Consider the following 19495-nt stretch of genomic DNA (forward strand, 5'->3'; position numbering starts at 1 on the left):
AAGCAGCAGGCAAGAGTGTGAAGCTTCACTTGTCCACGTGCAGGATTTTGGTTGCATGTGTGAAACCATTCCTCCCAACAACTGCTGCTGAAACAGCCAAAGCTGCCACCTCCGCTGTCAAATCTGCTGAATTCAAAAGATTGGGGTCCCCTGCTATAGTCAACAGCCTTAGTTACTTCAGATCACTGTGTTGTGCTCATGGGTGAATGTGTTGTCATTGGCATCACAGTAAAACATACAAGGGAAAGTACAGCAGTCCAATCCTGGCAGAAGGCTCCATTACCTTTCTAAACAGCGTGCAAATCCCAAAAGAGAAAGTTTGTTTTATAGAATTAAACTTTGGATAAACCATTGCCCCACCTCTTTTGTGGCTTGGAGATATTTTGGGGGCGGGGTGTGTGTTAAATATGGTGTTCTTTATCATAATTATAACCTATCTTTTCTGCTAGAGCTCAAAACTGTATATTTAGACACCCGGTGTTGTCCTTAGGAAAAGAAATATTTTAATTGGTATATGCTGGTGAATCATAACTAGCAAAATGTCCACGTGATAGACTCTTTCATAGCGATGTGGGAATTTGAGCTGGTCCAGGAAACATAGTATAAATTGCTGCAGCTGGTTTTGTTATTGGCTCTAGAACAGAAAAATGATTGGGCAACCCAATGCTGTCTAGACATGCTGGACTTCCACACCTATCATCCCCAGGCAGGAAAACCAATTGCAAGGATAGTGAGTTATGTTTCGTACCTCCAGGAGCTGCCAGATTGCTTAGCCCTCTTAAGAAATGTGATCTCGTAATGGGTAGCAACAAAACTTGTATTGGCATATTTTTGATTGATCTTAATTCTGAAAAATAAACCATAGATGCAAAGCAGGTGGATATACCCTTTGATTAAATCCACCTAGTTTTAAAATTTAAAAGGGAAATAAAAACTATAAAATATCTTCCAGGCCTTCTTGAGTCTGGGATGTAATGTGTAATTGGTCTAGTTGATGAAAGCAGATTCACTATGTTGGTTCCCCAATACTGAACCTTGTTGGTGTGAACCTTATTGATCTGGGTCATGCCTTTCAGTTCATGTCATTCTCATATCCAAAGTAAGCAAGTGAAGCGTTGGGCGGGAGCTTTACCCAAGCCCACCCCTAGTGGTAAAGTAGGCACCAGATGGGATTGGAAGCCTGGTTTTCCGCAACAAATGGCAATGCTCTAACCATTACGCTACCCAAATGTTCCACATACACACACTTTATATACGTATATATATAGCATCTAAAGCAGAGGTGTCCAAACTTGGGAACTTTAAGACTTGTGGACTTCAACTTCCTGAATTCCCCAGCCAGCATGGCTTACTGGGGAATTCTGGGAGTTGAAGTCCACAACTTTAAGACTTGTGGACTTCAACTCCCAGAATAGTTCATAAAGATACAATCAAAATATCTGATGAAAATGCTAATATTTTAACTGAAAATGGGGTTCTTAGTGGCAAAGTAATTTTAGTAAATGTTTTATTTATTGCTATGAAAAATGCAACTCTACATACTGTAGTTATACCTATTTTATGCCTATTTTTTGTGGGACTTCTTTTAGTGTTCTATCAAAATATAAATAAGCTATTTTTTCAAGATATTTAATAGGATTTGCTGCTAAACAAAATGTTTAAGAAGGAACATTTCCCCTGTAAGTACTGTTTTTATTCCATCGGAAAAAAAACGTACAAGGCTAGCAGGTTAATGGAATCAACAAAAATATGCATTCTAAAAATCTTTTTTTTAACGGCAAGCCTTTGAATTATTCACTGGGATGTTAAAGCCAGGCTAAGATCTATTTAAGACTACAGGTAGTCCTTAATTTACCACAGTTTCATTTAGTGACCATTACAATGACTCTGAATAAGTGATTTATGGCCAGTTTTCACACTTACAGCCATTGCAGAATCTTCTTGATCACATGATCAAAATTCAGACGTTTGCAACGGATATTTATGACGGTCGCAGAGGCCCAGGGTCATGTGATCAAAGTCAATGGGGAAGCCAGATTCATTTAACCACCATGTTACTAACTTAACAACTGCAGTGGTTCACTCAATAACTTGGCAAGAAAGGTCATAAAATTGGGCAACTTTACAACTGTCTCACTTAGCAACAGAAATGTTGGGTTGTAAGTCGAGGACTACCTGTATTGTAATATATTTGGCTTGTGAGTATCATATCATTGAAAGATGGAATTTTTAAAACATTAGCGCCCAAGTGGTACTCCCTGGCTCGCACCATTTCTATGTTCTTCAATAAAATAGCAAGTTTGCATACACAACTGAACAAAAGTTGTGGTTGCTTTAAATAACGAATCCTTAAAAGTGAATCATACTCTGCTATAGATGTTCTGTGCTCAGAAATGTCGAAAGGACTTCTTCCAAACCATTTTAAGTATACAGAGCCCTATTAAATAGCAACTGTAGTGTTTGTTTATTTTATTTAATAAACTGTTATGGTTGTCTGTCTCATATACATGGCTCTGGATGGCTAACAATAAACATGGAATAAAAACAATAACCAATATTGTAAATAACAAAAAATAGTAGTTAAGAACACAAACCCACAAAGTATCCCACAATCAACTCACCCAGGAAACAGGGTCAGGCACACTACCAGTGCATCAAGCTTTATGGCAAAACCAGTATAATTGGTCCTCAACTTACAACAATTTGTTTAGTGACCACTCAAAGTTACAATGGCATTGAAAAGAGTGACTTATGACCATTTTTCATACTTATGACCCTTGCTGCATCCCCAAGGTCATGTGATCAAAATTCAGGAGCTTGGCAATTGACTCATATTTATGATGGTTGAAGTGTCCGGGTGTCACACGAACACCTTGTGCAATCTTCTTGCAAGCAAAGCAGTGGTGGGATACGACCGGTACGTCCCTATACAGGCGTACCAGTGCCTGCTGGGAGCACCAGGTACCGTTCTGGTACGGTGCTCCAAAGGACCAACCCGCCCGCCCATTCTCCTTACCGGTATTTGAGCCGATCGGGGCTTCCACGCACAGTCATGGAGTGTACGGCACCTGCGCGACACTCCGCCGAACAGCTGGAGCATTACGGAACATTGCGGACGGTAAGTACGCATGCGCATGCTGCGCATCTGCATGTGGTAGACACCCGGCCCTATTGCACCGTACCAGTTGCACCGGGATCCGGAACCCACCACTGAAGCAATGTCAATGGGGAAGCCAGATTCACTTAGCAACCGTGTTACTAGCTTAACACCTGCAGTGATTCACTTAACAATTGTGTAAGAAAGGTTCTCAAATGGAGCAGAACTCATTGAGCAACCGTCTCGTTTAGCAACAGGTATTTTTGGCTCAATTGTGGTTGTAAGTCAATAAAAATATTGTTTTATGTCCTCACCAATTAAAAAAAGAAACAGTTGGCCAGTCTTTATTATTGATTTAATTCATATAAACATTAAAACCCTCCATTCTTTATAATGCCTGTACTTTATGAATAGCAAAGCTAATGCATAGACCAGATTAAAGACCAAAATCTGTTATTATCGATGAAGGAGGTTTTTTGCATCCAAAATGGAACTCTAGATGGAGCAGTTTTCTTTATTTAAATTTGCTTTACTGGGGGATATAATGAGTTCCCTCAACTAATGCGTATTACGCAAATGACTGGAAGAAATCTAACTTCATGATGTTGAAATATTTAAGTGGTATTGAGATTTAAAAGCTATTTGCAGCAAGGGAAAGAGAAGAAGAGGAAAAAGATGCAAATAAGGAGTATTTTCAGAATTATGGAATAATATATATTTCACATATTTTACATATTTCAATATATATGTAACTGTGTAGACAGTTACACACCAATGTTATAATTATCATTCAAACTACCTTGATATGTAGTTGGATTTAATACATGTAAGGCCAAACAAGAAAAAAATAATTCTCCCAATGATATATTGTTACCCAATTTATTTTTGCTCAGTGTATTGTGGAATTAAACCTCTTTGGGAACCATTTGGTCCTCTAATGTTGAAAAGGCAAACTTTTATAAATCTGTAGGATATTATCCACAGTTTAGATAAAGGCAAAGGTTCCCCTCGCACATATGTGCTAGTCGTTTCCGACTCTAGGGGGCGGTGCTCATTTTCGTTTCAAAGCCGAAGAGCCAGCGCTGTCCCAAGAAGTCTCCATCGTCATGTGGCTGGCATGACTAAACACTGAAGGTGCATGGAACGCTGTTACCTCTCCACCAAAGGTGGTTCCTATTTTTATACTTGCATTTTTACATGCTTTCGAACTGCTAGGTTGGCAGAAGCTGGGACAAGTAATGGGAGCGGACTCCGTCAAACCGCTGAACTGCCAACCTTTCTGATCAATAAGCTCAGCATCTTAGCCACTGAGTCACCACATCCCTTTTATCCACAGTTTAGTAAAAGAAAAAAAATGTTTGCTTTTTAGTGGCCCAAGGAACAAACTGATTCCTGCAAAACTTGGAAATTTAATTCCCAAATCTTTGTGCTGGGCAGAAATAAATTAGATAGAAATTACTCCTTTGGGCCCTCCTCACTTGCTTAATTCTTATTTTCTCCTCATACTTTGCTATCGATATTGACATATTTTATACAGAACAGCATGCCTTTGATGAAAAATGATCTCATAAAGTTGAGCAAGAAATTTATCTGGAGAAATAGAATAATGAAGGGAAGTGAAAATGCTCAGGAAATGAGCATTTCTTTTCTCCTATACGCTACTAAATGACTTCATGCAGTGGTGGGATTCAAATAATTTAACAACCGGTTCTCTGCCCTAATGATTTCTTCCAATAATCAGTTCACCAAAATGCTCAGAAAGTTAACAACCGGTTCTCCCAAAGTGGTGCGAACTGGCTGAATCCCACCACTGACTTCATGGCTTTGAAGTACAACAGACAGTGGCACAGTCTAACAAAATGAATTTGCATCTAGATTTAAATACATTTAAATGCTCCGAGGTTCCTTATACTGTAGCTGTTGCGGGAAGGCAGGAAACATTATGCGAATCACTTAAAACTTACGTCTTTTATGGGTAGTCCTGACTTGCAACCGTAATGATAGTCATGTTCGTAATTCGTGATAGTTGTAAAATGGGTCTCATCATGTGACCGGCATGATTTTGCAAACTTTTTGTGGCAGTTGTTAAGTGAATGCAGCGATCATTAAGCAAATGCCATCGTTGTAAAGTGAACCAATGGCTTACTATAGGTATGGCTTTGCTGAAATAAATGTATATTTTTTTAAAAAAAAAATGTCATAAAATGCCATCACATGACAGTGGGATGCGGCAAATGGCTGTAAATGCAGCCTGGTTAATGAGTGCCAGAATTTTGGACACGCGACTGCTGGGAAGTGGGGAATGAATGTTGGAATTTCAGGGTCATAAGTAGCACCAAGGTAGGCCCACTGTAATTTGAAAAGTTTGCTAAGTGACTGGTCATAAGTCAAAGACTTCCTGTAATTTTATTTCATTTAAAACAGCAATACATTTCCAAAAAAAGATAATTTCTATAGACAGAGAGGTAGTTACTGAGGTCAAGCAATTAATGCTCAGTAAAACAGTAATAAGAGACACAAAATGGAGTACATCAAGCTGCCATAAATTAAATACGTATTTTTGAGAATAGCAAAATCTCCATTTTTATGATTGTTTATAAATGCTAAACATAGGAAAAAATATTTAAAAAGGTAAACATCCAAAACAAGAGACTAATAGTTGTTCCCTGATTTGCAATATTTGAGAGTGTAAATTTTAGAAACCATACTTTCTGTGTTTGCGTTTGCCTTGCTGTGTACTAGGCAATATATATGGCAGTCATTCACGACAGAGGTCTTGCACCCATAGATTTAAAGCACAAATTTGAAGCAGTGTTAACATAGGTATTATTTGGGGTTGACTATCTTTCTCTTCTGTTTTTTCCTATTGTTTTTAGTTACATGGCATACTGTCTTTTATGAGCCTGTTAAACTTTAAGTAATAAAAAGCACCATTACAAAAGAAAATAAAAATGATTGCTCAAAGCCACATTGTGCCATTTGTTTGTTTCTTTGTTAAATTTATTTGCTGTTTATCTCATTGTAGAGTTACTCTAAGAGGCTTACAACAATAAAAAGGAGAAAATGAAAAGAATATAAATAAAACAGAAGTAAAATAATGGAACCACAATAAAATAAACAATGAAAAAGAACACAAAAACAATTCATCAATACAATAACACAAGAGATATATGCACAAAGGCCCTAGTAGATTCCTCACTCAGTTATAGACTAGCTGTGTTATTAAGGCCTGTTTAATGGGGGCTGCCAGAAATCCAATAAAATAAAGAGCCCAAATCAGTCACATCAACCGATAATTCTTTCTAGAGAAGTGGCCATATTTTCTATTGATAAAAATCTAGGAACCAATTTTAAAAGCTGCCCCACCATGTCTAGCACATTACTGTAATCTAACTTGAATGTCACTAATAGGGCACACTCAAATAAGGTCACGTCCTCTGTAGGTAAGGTCACAGCTAATCTGGTGGCTTTAGCCGATAACACATTTTCTTGGTTACAAGTACAAATGTGATAGATTTCCTTACCTCTAGTTCTGCTCTTTTGATTAAATTTCAGCTTTTTTGCCCTTGCTATCTCCAGATCATCTCCAGAATTATCTATGTTTAAGTAGAAATAAATGAAATGAAGAGAGGATAGAAATTTACTTGCCTTTCTAAGGCATCTTTGCTTGCTTCTTCTCTTTTTGACTCCTGTACTGGGGGTGGGGTGAAGGTTACTGCTAGATTGTCGATGCTTTGTGGAAGATGAAGATATGACTCAAGTTCACATATAATAGCCATTTTCATTCCTCATTTTTCTAAGTCCCATAATTTCTTGTAGAGGCTGCTGAAGAAACAGCTGCAAAAGACGCTTTCATATCTTCACATAATGATGATGGAATAGCTCCATGTTGTCTCTTTTCTACTTTCATTGGTGCAGCTCAATGATTTCAAAAAAGCTGTCTCGGTCATAGTATTTAGTCCGCATATTTTCCATACCCATTCCTAACTTGGCACAATAGTTTTATGTAGATACTTCCATGTTACAACAGTTATGTTGGCTGGGTACAATGGATGTTTAGTTCCAATTATCCATAGAATGAACGGCTGGTGGAAACAGATGCATAAATAGAAATGTCACAACTGACTTTGGTAAACATACCTCTAATTTTCCTCTAAAATGTCCTCTCTTGGATCAGAGAACGTTTGTATGTTGGGTTTTTTTATGTGTGTGTCTCTCTGTATATTCTGGAGATATAAGTTATGCACTTCAGTCAAAATCTAGTTCAAGGCAAGTGTTCTTAGATTTAGAAGAAGAGTTTGATATTCTAATTTAGGAGATCTCTGACTTAAATAGAAATAAATAAATAGAAATTTATTTCAAAGTTCCAGTCATTATTCTACCTAGAGTTTTCTGATTTAAATGTTTTCATTTTGTAATTCTTCCTCCCTGCGGTGTATTTTTCTTTTTGAAAGCTTAAATGTAGTATAGCTCAACAATGAGTTCTTTCATCAGAGAGAGTTTGTTTTGTTGATTCTTATGCAATGCTTGTTAGTTGTGAACAGCCTGTTGTGGCAGTGAATAAAATAACAAAATAAATCTGAAAGTTCCTGTGATTAATTTAATCTTGACAGAAATGGTTGGCTTTGGGTTTTGAATAACTTCATTCCTTTTCCGGAGCCATGTGTGAGTTTTACACGAACCCTGTACTTTTTCTCAAGGAGTTGGACTTGAAGAAAACTTGCTGAGAGGTATTGAGTTTTTCAGGCTTATGTTAAGTCTAATTGAATTCTCAGAATAACAATTTCATTTACAGCACATAAGAATTATTTGGAAATGAGGTCCCTTGCGATAAAATACAGCCACTCCATTTGCAGAGTTGCTTCAAGCATCTCCCACTGACACACTAAATTTAAAATGGCAGCAGGAATACTTAATGCCTGGTGTTATATAAGGAACTGCTGTGTGCTAAATCATTATTCACAGATGCAGGCTGCCACCTAATCTTTTCCAATAAATCGCCCACAAAATTCTCAGAACCTTCCTTGAATGAAGTGTGTGCCTCTTGAGGCAATATTTGAAGAGAAATGAAATCTGGGTGTTTGGTCAGAGCCCGAATGACATATTTCAAAGCAACAAGGTGATACAAATTGAAAACAAGCAATGACGTTCTTTAAATGTGAAAAAATGGAAATCTTTGGCAAATGTCAAAAACAAAAAAAACACAACTCAACAACACTGCAGTCCTCTACTGATTAGAAAGCCCGCTGTGTTCAATGGAATTTACTTCTAATAATAAATATAAGATTGCAGTCTTAGTATTTCTGTACTCCAATCCACAGGGTAAAAAGATATATGGGTACTTCTGGCATTTTTCTCTGCTTTCTCAATGCAAAGAGAAATCCCTTCCCAATATGAAAACAAACTTGAGTCATTCCTGCATAGGCCAAAGAAAAGATTCTGTTTTCTTTTTTTTTCTTTTTTTTGAAACAATTTTAACAAGTTAAAATCAGGCCATGCTGTTGGGCTGATTTCATGTCACTTGTATTTAGTGGCCTTCCGAAGAAATTGCAAATGTATGACTACATATTTGAATGGGAATGAAAGAGTATCTACGTGTGGGGTTGTTGTTTTTTTTGTTTGTTTGTTTTTTTGGCTTGGCAGCCATCTTTGTCTTTTCATCATTTGAATGAGATAGTTGAGTCTAGAAGCAAAAGAATGCTCAAACTGATGACTCACAACAATAATTTATTATTACATTATATGGCTATTTCCAAAGTGTAATGGCGAAAACTGAAATAGGGAGTAGATATTAAAACTATTCTTCCTTCAAGTTGCACATCATGCTCGTCTTACCTGCTCAGGTTAGGAGGAAGAAGGATTGGCCTTTCTATATGTAGGATAATACTATTGCCTCAGATGGTTGTTGAGAAGGGTTGAATTACTTGCCAATCCCATTTATAACTGGAAGAGAGATCTGGCATCTATTCACCACTGCAACCAGGTCCATTGATTTCCCCCACAACCAAAGAAATAATGTTGGAGAAAGGAAAGGGTCCAGTGTAGCTCTTTGAAATGCCTACCAAATCTTGAAATGTGGACAGATGTACCAAACACATATGCTGACTGTTAGAACCTAGAAGATGATCTTCTTAGGATGATGACAAGACTGAAGACTAAGACACTGAAATAATTATAAATGGAAGAACTTTACTGGCCTGGTCATGTTCTTCAGGAATATCTTGGATACATGGTTTTCTCCTGTGTAGCACCACACTGAAGGGTAGGAAAGTAGATCCACTGACTCGGAGAGGAGGAGGACATCTTGGGATATCAGTTTACCTTAAAGATATCTCTGCTGAGCACATATCTCACTTAAGCAAAACAATATTTAAAAAATTGTTTCAGCACCACAATGGAGAAAGCATTTTAGAGCAGTGGCCCCAGGGGTGGGTTCCTACCAGTTCGGATCGGTTCTACTGAACCGGTAGTGATTTGGTGGCCTGAGTCGCTGGAACCAGCAGCGACCCAGGCCTTCCATGCTCTCGAACCGGTTCTTCCACCGCCATCCTGTTTTTTTCTTTTGCACCTGCGCAGAGCAATTTTTATTGGCACGCATCGTATGTGCATATGCATGGTGTGCCCATGAGAGAACCGGTAGTAGTGACTGCCAGAACCCACCCCTGAGTGCCCCCAACCTTTTGAGCAACAGGGACCAGTTCGGTGGAAATAGATTTTTCTGTGGACAGGAAGGGGGAGTGGTTTCAAGTGCTGCCTGCATCCGCAGACGGGGCTTTGCTTGTTTGAGAGCCTGGTTTCTAAGTGGTGCCAGTCCATGGACCAGGGGTTGGGGAACCCTGTTTTTGAGGTTTAACAAAAGAAACAAGAATTTTCACATGTGAAAATAAAAATTTAAAAATTACAGAATTTGGATAACAGATTTATTTTTGTTTCTGAAATAGATTGGAGATTTTGGGAAGAGACCACTCAGAAGGAAAAAAAAGAAAAAGAAATGGCTGAAGAAACTATTGGTTCCACTGCTAAAATTAATAAAATAAATAAATAAAAAATCTGGGCCTCACTCAATTCTCTGAAATGAAAATGGCCTGGGACTAGAATATCTCTTTCTAATAGCTCTAGAGTAGGTAAAGAAGTAAACAGCTGAAATAAATATCAGGCTAGGATTTGAGAAAATATATTCATCCATCCATCTATTATCTAATATCATATTCTTTAACTTAAAATTTCTGAATGAAAAGAAAATCATGATTAAACTTTATTTTTTTCATATATTTCAAGCACAAAATCGTGATTAGTAGCTGAATATTTCAGCAGCTGGTGATATTTTTCAAAACATATCTCTTGATTATAAAAAAAAAATCAGACAATGCCTAAAGCACTTACTGTCTGAGAAAGAAGTAAACAAGTACATCTTTACTACTAAATCTAAAGACCGCTGCCACAGCCACCAGGGAGTTAACATTTCCTTCACAGTAATATTTCATAAGCTTTATAATGTGTATTAACCATAATCTTATTGCTAGATCATGACATCATGTTCTTTCTCCTCAGCTGTTGGAGGAGAGGGAAGGGAGGCGAGATGGCATAATCGTGGGTGTCATTATAGCGTTGATGGATCATAGACCATCCATAATAAATGTTCTGGTTCTAGCCCCTGCCTCATGGAAATGAATGAATCACTTTGGCAGTGGCAGATGGTTATTAGAACACCATAGCTGTATGTTGCCTATAAATATATCCAGAGGGTGGGGCCTGAGCAGATCTTGATAAGAAGCAACTGTGTTGGAAAAACAAATATAGGAAGCTGTCATGACTCGCAGGGGCTTTCTACAGATTTAGGAAGATTTTCCAAACGTTTCTTCCTGGTCTTTTATATATAAAGCAGCCTTTATTGATGCTTAGCCTATTATCTATATTTCCTCCGACAGTCTAAATCAGAGGTAAATAATTTCTAGAAGAGAACATTCGTAACTCAGGGTTGAACTGTGGGGTCCTTAATACTCTTTAAGAGTGCTTGTTTTCTTGCAGACATTTCATTGTCAAACTAGGTAACATCATCAGTGCACTGATGCAAGAAAACAACCAAGCTGGGAGAGCACCGAGGACCCCACGGTTTCTTAAACTAGTTTTCCCACCCTCAATAATGCTTCTCAGTTTTAAAAATTATGGAGGACCTGAAAGGAACTTTGTTTGTGTGGGTTATTGGGATCTGCCATATTAAAAATTAAAACTTTTAATACAATTGCTGCCATTACTACTACTCACAATTGTTTGATGGAGTTTTAAAATTGTATTGTTTTTCAACATCAGCTGGCAAATAATTTTGATTTTATGGACTGCTGAGAGGGTCTTGGGGAAATCTTTAGATGTCCCAGGGCCACAATTTATAGAATAACTGCTCTAGAAGTGCTTATTGCCATGCTTGCTTATTGTCTGAAATGAAAATATAATGTGCAAGACTTTTTCCCATCTTGGGCACATCTCTATTGGGTTGATTAATTTTAAGTAATCATAAACGAGAGTAACTTTTACCAAACTGAAGGCCTCCAGTTATTTTAGATTACAGCTCCCAAAATTTCTAGTTACAGTTAAAGACAAACATATCTGGGCAAACACCTCTGGGTACCACAAACTTGGGGAAGGCTGTCCCAGATCTTTTATAGCACTACTGATTAATATTTTAAATTGGGTCCCAACAAATATGCATCTGATGGTTGAAAAGAAAGAACACTCAAGAAAACTCTTTCATCAATTAAATCCAAGTGTTTATTACAGACAGACCCACTTAGAGAACATTGCAGTAATCAATAATTACAACATTAATGATTGGCTCAACATTCTAGTGTACTTATTTTCCACGTGCATAGAATTCCCTAAGTAGGGACATGAAATTCAAAATATGCAAGACTACCATGGGATTCATAGTTATTTCACCCATTGCTAACTTAGGAACATTTTAAAATATGCATTTCTGCTGGTAATAATTTATAGCTTCGTGTTCCTGAGTGAAATTAAAGGAGTTACTTAACTAAAATCAACTTGAATATTTGGAAATTATTACCTCATTAACCACTAAGCTAGGGAAATATTGAATTATTTGGCCTCAGCCGTGTTTAAACATTGCTTACTTTGTATTCTGTAGTACATAAATCCAAGTTCAGGCTACAAATTTTAATGGATAAATGTAAAAAGGAAATTACAAGATGCTTATTCTTATTCAATAGTAGACAGCTTGTTTTAAGCAACAGGATATATATGATGAGCTACAGGAGAGTTGAAGTATACGTACACAGACTGCATTGCATTTTCTTCCTGCCCTTTCCTTCAGCATTTTTATTTATTTTTAGTTTTTGACCATTTTAGCCAGTTTTCATTATGTTCAGTTATCTGAGGATTTTTTTTATAGCTGTGCCTCAATAACCTCCAAGCAGCATACAGTTTAAATTATGAACATAACTAACATAATTAACATAAATCAATTAGTGGTATCTGATACTCCTCTAAGAAAATGTTATGGCTTCTTTGTTGTTCAGAATAACTTCACAGCTTAAGACGGCACATAAGAAGTGCACTGCTCCAGATACAAGTACAACTGTTACATTCCTTATGGGTGTTGTATATTCAGGCTCAGTTTTCAAGAACAAGCTTCTCCTTTTCTAGTGACAGGAGCTTTCCCTGGAATTTGTTTGAAGCATGGGAAGCCAGGAATGTTGAAGACTTCAACACCCAATGAGTGGAGAGATGGGATATTCACATACACACCTTGGCCTTTTTGAAACTAAGGGATGATATAGACTTTGTATTTGGCCTATTACCAATATAGGTCATTCATTGTTTCCTGTGTGGAGAAATGGATAACATTCTCCTCATCCTCCTCCCAATTGGAACTTATTTGCAAATGTATCCTTACCAGAGTTTCTCAGTTTTGATTCAAAACTTGGGTTCCCCAATTGGAGCTCTATTAAGCATTTCAGTGGACATTTTCTAGCAGAGTGGTCTCCAACCTTTTTGGCTCCATGGACCAGCAGCAGCGGTACTGACGGAGGGATGGTTTTGCATGTGCACAATCCCACACAAATGAAGCTTCCCACACTCCCTCACTGCTTGCATGGGCCGCCCCGAGTCCCTTTGGGGAGAGGGGGCGGTATAAAAATCGAAATAAAGGTAAAGGTAAGGTAAGGCCAGTTCCCAACGGGCCATAGATCAGTACCAGTCCATGGCCTAGGGTTTGGGGATCTTTACTCTACCAATTTATAGTATTCTGGGAGCAGTCCCAACTCCAAGTGGCTACACTGCAGTGCAGGATTACTCTAAGGACAGGAATACTTCCTTTGAAAGCTTTTCAAAAGCAAATTTACTTCTATCAACTGGATAAGAATTGGGGAGGGAAAATGCATAATTTCTCCACTTAACATGTAAAATGTTTCATTTATTTATCTATTGCCTGCCTTTATTACCTTTACAAACAACTCAAAGCGGTGAACGTATCTAACACCTCTTCTTCTTCTTCTTCTTCTTCTTCTTCTTCTTCTTCTTCTTCTTCTTCTTCTTCTTCTTCTTCTTCTTCTTCTTCTTCTTCCTGCTCCTATTTTTTATACAACAACAACAACCTTATGAGGCAGGGGTGGGTTGCTGCCACTGTTGCTGCCAGTTCGATGCACATTCATGCACAGTTGACTATAAATTGGTCTGCGCATGCGCAGAACATGAAAAAAAAATACTAAAAAACACCGGGGAACCGGTTCAGGGGCATGGCCAGCCTGGGTCGCTGCCAGTTCTGCAACCAAAGCCAAAATACCACTATGGGTTTGCCAAAACCAGTGTGAACCAGTAGCAACCCACTCTGCTGTGAGGTGGTTGGGCTGAGAAAGAGAGAGTGATCGTCCCAAAGTTACTGGCTTTCATGGTTAAAGTGGAATTTGAACTCATGGTTTCCAGCTTTCTAGGCTAGTTCCCTAACCACTATACCAAACTAGCTCCAGTTGTTCTTAGCACCTTATTTACTAAGGATGCTCCAATATAAAAGATGGCAATTTGTTAGAAAGGAAACCTTTGTTGTCTGTGTAGTTGTCACATGCATACATCAGACAAAGGCTCTTCTTTATTGCAAAAATGTTGAGAAGTTTGGCATTTAGGTTATTTTAAAAGTTCTTTGTGGAGTTAGCAAGTGCAGATGTTTCTTTTTATTAATATTTTACAGGATTTCTGGAATTTGGTGTATGATAATGTCTCTAAGAAATACATCAGCACTAGCCTCAACACTAGTCAATTAAGTTTGTTGTTTTTTCCTGCGTATTATTGATTGAGAATGACTTTTGCCAAAAGTAACTTTGGTTAGTGCAGAATTTGCTATGAACCTGCTAATTGGATATTCAGATACAAGAGAACGTTGCTTTGAAATAAAATTATTGCAAAGACTATTCATGATGTTCAGATTTTCAGAAATTCTTCTCCAACATATTTGTCCAGAGAAGTACAACAGTGATAGTGAAGGACACTGTGCTCTTCTTAGTGATGGCTCCTATGAAATGCATTCTTCTGGCAAGTTTGACCTGAATAGACATAGAAGATATTTTTAACAATCTTTTGACTGTTACTGCAATTGTAATAGTTACTGAATTTGATCTTGTAATCCACAGCAATAGCAATAGCACTTAGACTTATTTACCACTTCACAGTGCTTTTACAGCCCTCTCTAAGTGGTTTACAGAATCAGCATATTGCCCCCAACAATCTGGGTCCACATTTTACCAACCTTGGAAGGATGGAAGGCTGAGTCAACCTTGAGCCTGGTGAGATTTGAACTGCCAAATTGCAAATAGCCAGTAGGCAGCAGGAACAGTACTGCACTCTAACCACTGCACCATCGCAGCTCTTCCATACTGAAAAATTCATAGTAGAGTTGCCAGCAAATATCGCGATTGCTTTTTGTTTAGATAAATAAATTAATAATTTCAGCCCCAGTTTATGCTACTACTGAATGACTCTCAATAACTTAATGTGAAATGCTGACTTGTGGAGGTTTTGAAACAATTGAACAATTCTGCTTCCTGTTCCTAATATTTTGATAGGGCTACAGAGTATATATCATTATGTAGTTTAAAATCATGACCATACAAAATTGTCAATGTATTCATAATAAGAATATTACATATTGCATCCCTATTACAGCATTTGCCTTCAGCAATAGCATAAGCGCTTGTAAAAGTTAAAGTTTCCTCATCTTTATTTTCCTTTGAGCTAATGATTCAACCATGATGTGTATAATGCAAATATGACTCCAAAGGTGCCTTAAAGCTCTACCACTTTACTGTTCTAGAGAGCATCTTGAACTAAACTACTCCAACACAAAAGTACTGGCATTCTCTAGGAAATGCTTTAAGGCCCCAATTAGATGGATAATTAGCAGCAAATGCATTAAGCAGGTAAAATCCTTTAAAAATCTAGTTCTTAACCTTCAAGCTTCCACCTGCTGATCTTCTCAAACAAGAGAGCTTTTAGTAAAGGCCTCCACAGCATTCTTTGTAATTGTTAAATTTGCAGGTCAATTTGATAAAAAGTTATGTCTCAGCAGCTATTACACTATATAAAGCCAAAGTTATGAATTTGATGCTAATGGAGTTTGGCTTTGTATTTATAGGGAGTCTACTAATTTAGAAACAATCCAGTCAAAAATTGTTGAAAATCTTACTAGGAATTCCTCATTCAACTTCCAGTGCTTTAACGTGATTAGACTTAAGCATTTCCCTTAGGGCCTGATTCAGACTCTATCATCTTAGTTTCTGGCTGTCTGGATGCTTCCTTAGTTTATCTCACTTGCTGGATATGTTTTCTTACAACCTTAGAAGAGAAATCAATGACAATTTGGCATATTGTGGTCTTACTCAATTAGATCTCTACTTGTCTTGGGACGCGATAACTTGATATAACTCAAGCAGACTGAACTAAAGCAGAGGATTTGGGATCTAGATATCAAAAATGACACATCCAAATTTACCCATCCTTTTCATATCAGTATTATTCCTCTTCTCTGGTATGAAAGAATTAGAAAATTCCTTCACATCTTATATCCATGTAGAAGACTATTTATTTTAGCTAAGACACTCATAGCCAAGCCAATTTTATTTCTGTTCAGATTCAGAGGTAGAATCTGTCTCACATGTGTCCATAAAATGTCTATTGTACATCGAGCAGCAATCGAGTTTAATACATCCAAGTATTAATACAGATAGTCCTCAATTTATAACCACAATTGAGCCAAAATTTTCTATTGCTAAGTGAAACATTTGTTAAATGAATTTGCCCCATTTTATGACTTTTCTTGCCACAATTATTAAGTGAATCACTGTAGCTGTTAAATTAATCAAACTGTTGTTAAGTGAATCTGGCTTTCCCATTGACTTTGCTTTCAGAAAGTTTCAAAAGGGAATTTCATGACCTTGGGACAATGCAACTGTCATAAATATAAGCCAATTGCCTGAATTTTGATCACATGACTAAGGGAATGCTACAATGGTTGTAAGTGTGAAAACTAGTCATCAGTCACTTTTTTCGGTGCTGTTGTAACTTTGAACAGTCACGAAACAAACTGTTTTAAGTTGAGGACTGCCTGCAACTCTAATTGCCATTGCAACCAGGTTCGCTAGGGTGACAACTCTTCAGAAGCTCCTAAGCAGGTTGCAAACTTCTTATGCATAGCTATAGCTGTTAGGAACCATGAGGTTCTTCCTTCATACTGTTAACTCTTAGCTGCTATTTTAGGATTTTCTCATTATTTTGAAATTTTTTTGATATTATTGCATGGCATGTTGATTGCTTTATTGTGTTTAGTCTTGGTCTCTAGATCCATTTTCATTGACTGATTTAGAGTCAAGTCATTTTATTTAATAAAACATTATGTGCACAGACACTAGCTAAGTCAGTAGATGGGCTTTCAGATTATCCATAGAGGAAGGATATTGTGGGTCTAGCCATTTAGCATTTAGCTAAATAGATAAATAAAATTTATGTGCAAATCCCACCCCCATATCTCTCTCTCTCTTTCTCCCCCTCCCCCTCCCTCCTTCTCCTCCCCTCTCTCCCTCCCATCTATCTATCTATCTATCTATCTATCTATCTATCTATCTATCTATCTATCTATCTACCTACCTACCTACCTACCTACCTACCTACCTACCTACCTATCTATCTATCTATTCATCCATCTATCTATCTTTGTATGTATATGTGCATGTGTTACTAGGCATCCCTCAGCTGAAAAAAGAATTATCCAAATATATAGTCACATGTATCTTTGAAAGTGACTTTGATTGAACATTCACAAGTCTAGAACAGGAAGAGTGGATCCTATTGTAATCTCTTCCTTCACATAAGATGGAAAAGAAATTTGTTCAATTTGCTGGGAAGTTTTTTTTTTTTTTCCAGTATGCAAAATGAAAGGTTTTCATCTTTCTATATTTGCTTTTCTTCCCATTTTACAATGCAATTTTTAAAGAGAATACTGTAAAGACAAAGTCTATGACAAAAATGTGTATAATAAAACATAATTTAAAATTTTGCATGGGAAAATTGCATATAAACTTTGTATATTTCCATGAGAAGGATGGTGGCTATAGAAATTTGATAAATAAATAAAATAATAGATAACATTGAAAAGGGTACATTAGAAATATGTATATATTTGGTATAAAAAACAATTCAAGCTAGTATAGAACAGGATAAATAAAAACTAATAGTACAAAAAAACGAAACATGAAATAAAAATAGATATGGCCATCTCTACCATATTTTCCTGAAAATAAGACAGGGTCTTATTTTCCTTTGACCCCCGAAATAAGCACTTGCCCTTATTTTCAGGGAGGTCTTATTATTTTTGAGGTGCAGGAGGCGGCGAGCATGATCACCTCATGGCTGCTGCTGTGCTGCAATATTTTCAGGGAGGGCTTATTTTTGGGGTAGGACTTATTTTAGCACATGCACTCAAAAGCCTGATAGAGTTTATTATCAGGGGAGGTCTTATTTTCAGGGAAACAGGATATTTTGTACCCTCTACCTACTAAATGTCATTTGAAACAGACTAACATCAAGATGCAATAAATTGTAACCATGTCTATCTTTTGCCTAAATTAAAGAAAGACAAAATATAAATTAGCATTTGTAATAGTGCAGTAAAGAGCAGATAGCCCACCAACAATTTTTTTTTATTGAGGAACAAGATTCTTATTGTATAAGTCTGCATCACCAAGTATGAGGTGTACCTTTGAATCTGCAAAATATTTTTCCTTTAAAAAATGTTAAAAGATTTGGTGACACAATAGTCACAAGCGGGGAAATCTTTGACGGCAAGCTGTTCCCCTTCTTCTCTGTGGAAGCACGTGTAGGTGCCTGCTCTTCATCAGCCTCGAATTTGATGAGGTGATTTTGAGTCAGCTGTCTCTATCACTTTGGCACAGACAAGGATCCCTCAAAAAATGTTACACTTCATCAAAGTGTATCATGAGACTTCACGGTCATTATCTCAATGGCCAGCTCTGATGTGCTACAATTGGCAGCGAGACAGACAGTAGGGGGTGTATTAGAAGAAAGCCTGTGTTTCATGTGGAAAGCTGGCAAGCCTCTCCCAGCTTCTGTCAACAACTCAGCGGTCTGATCCGATGCACTGAGTGCTGATTATGCTCTTGTTTCGGTAGGAAGTAAACAAGAAAATGAATTCCACAGCACAACACAGACTCTTTGTATCTTCAAAATGGTATGATTGGAATCAAGCCAACCTCATTGAAAGTTTGGTCATTTCAGTCATCGGCGCCCTAATACTGATGGAAGCTTTGATTATGGGTTGGATCCGGCAATAAAACCTCTCAGGGACAGACAGGCAGCAAATAAAGGCATTGATTGGTTGTTGGGTCAATTTAGGCCTAAGAGTGCAGAGCGGGGTCCTTATAAAAGACGAATGGATTAGCTACACAGCCACTAACACAGTAGGTCTTATTTCTCCAATAGTTTTATGATTGCTTTCCAGCTTGGCAGGGACCCGTTTCCTCTCCAACTAGCTGCAGAGCATTCTTCTTCTCAATAACGTGGCTCAAAGGATTAGGTACAAAGAACTTCACAATTCATGAAAATGACTGTGGATACAAAAAACTTATTGTAAACAATAGATCGCATAGGAATGAAAAAGAAAAATTAATTATGCAAACTTGCACAGGTAGTCTTGAATGTATGACCACAATGGAACCAATATTTCTGTTGCTATGTGAGAAATTTCTTAAGCAACTTTGGCCCAATTTTACGAACTATTTTGTCAGTTGTTAAGTGAATCACAGCAGTTGTTAAGCTAACAACAATGTTAAGTGCTTGTCAAAAGTCAATGAAGTCAGACACTTGGAATATTGCATCCAG

The sequence above is a fragment of the Natrix helvetica genome (genome assembly GCF_964273705.1).
Source record: "Natrix helvetica genome assembly, chromosome: 2".
Taxonomy (NCBI): Eukaryota; Metazoa; Chordata; class Lepidosauria; order Squamata; family Natricidae; genus Natrix; species Natrix helvetica.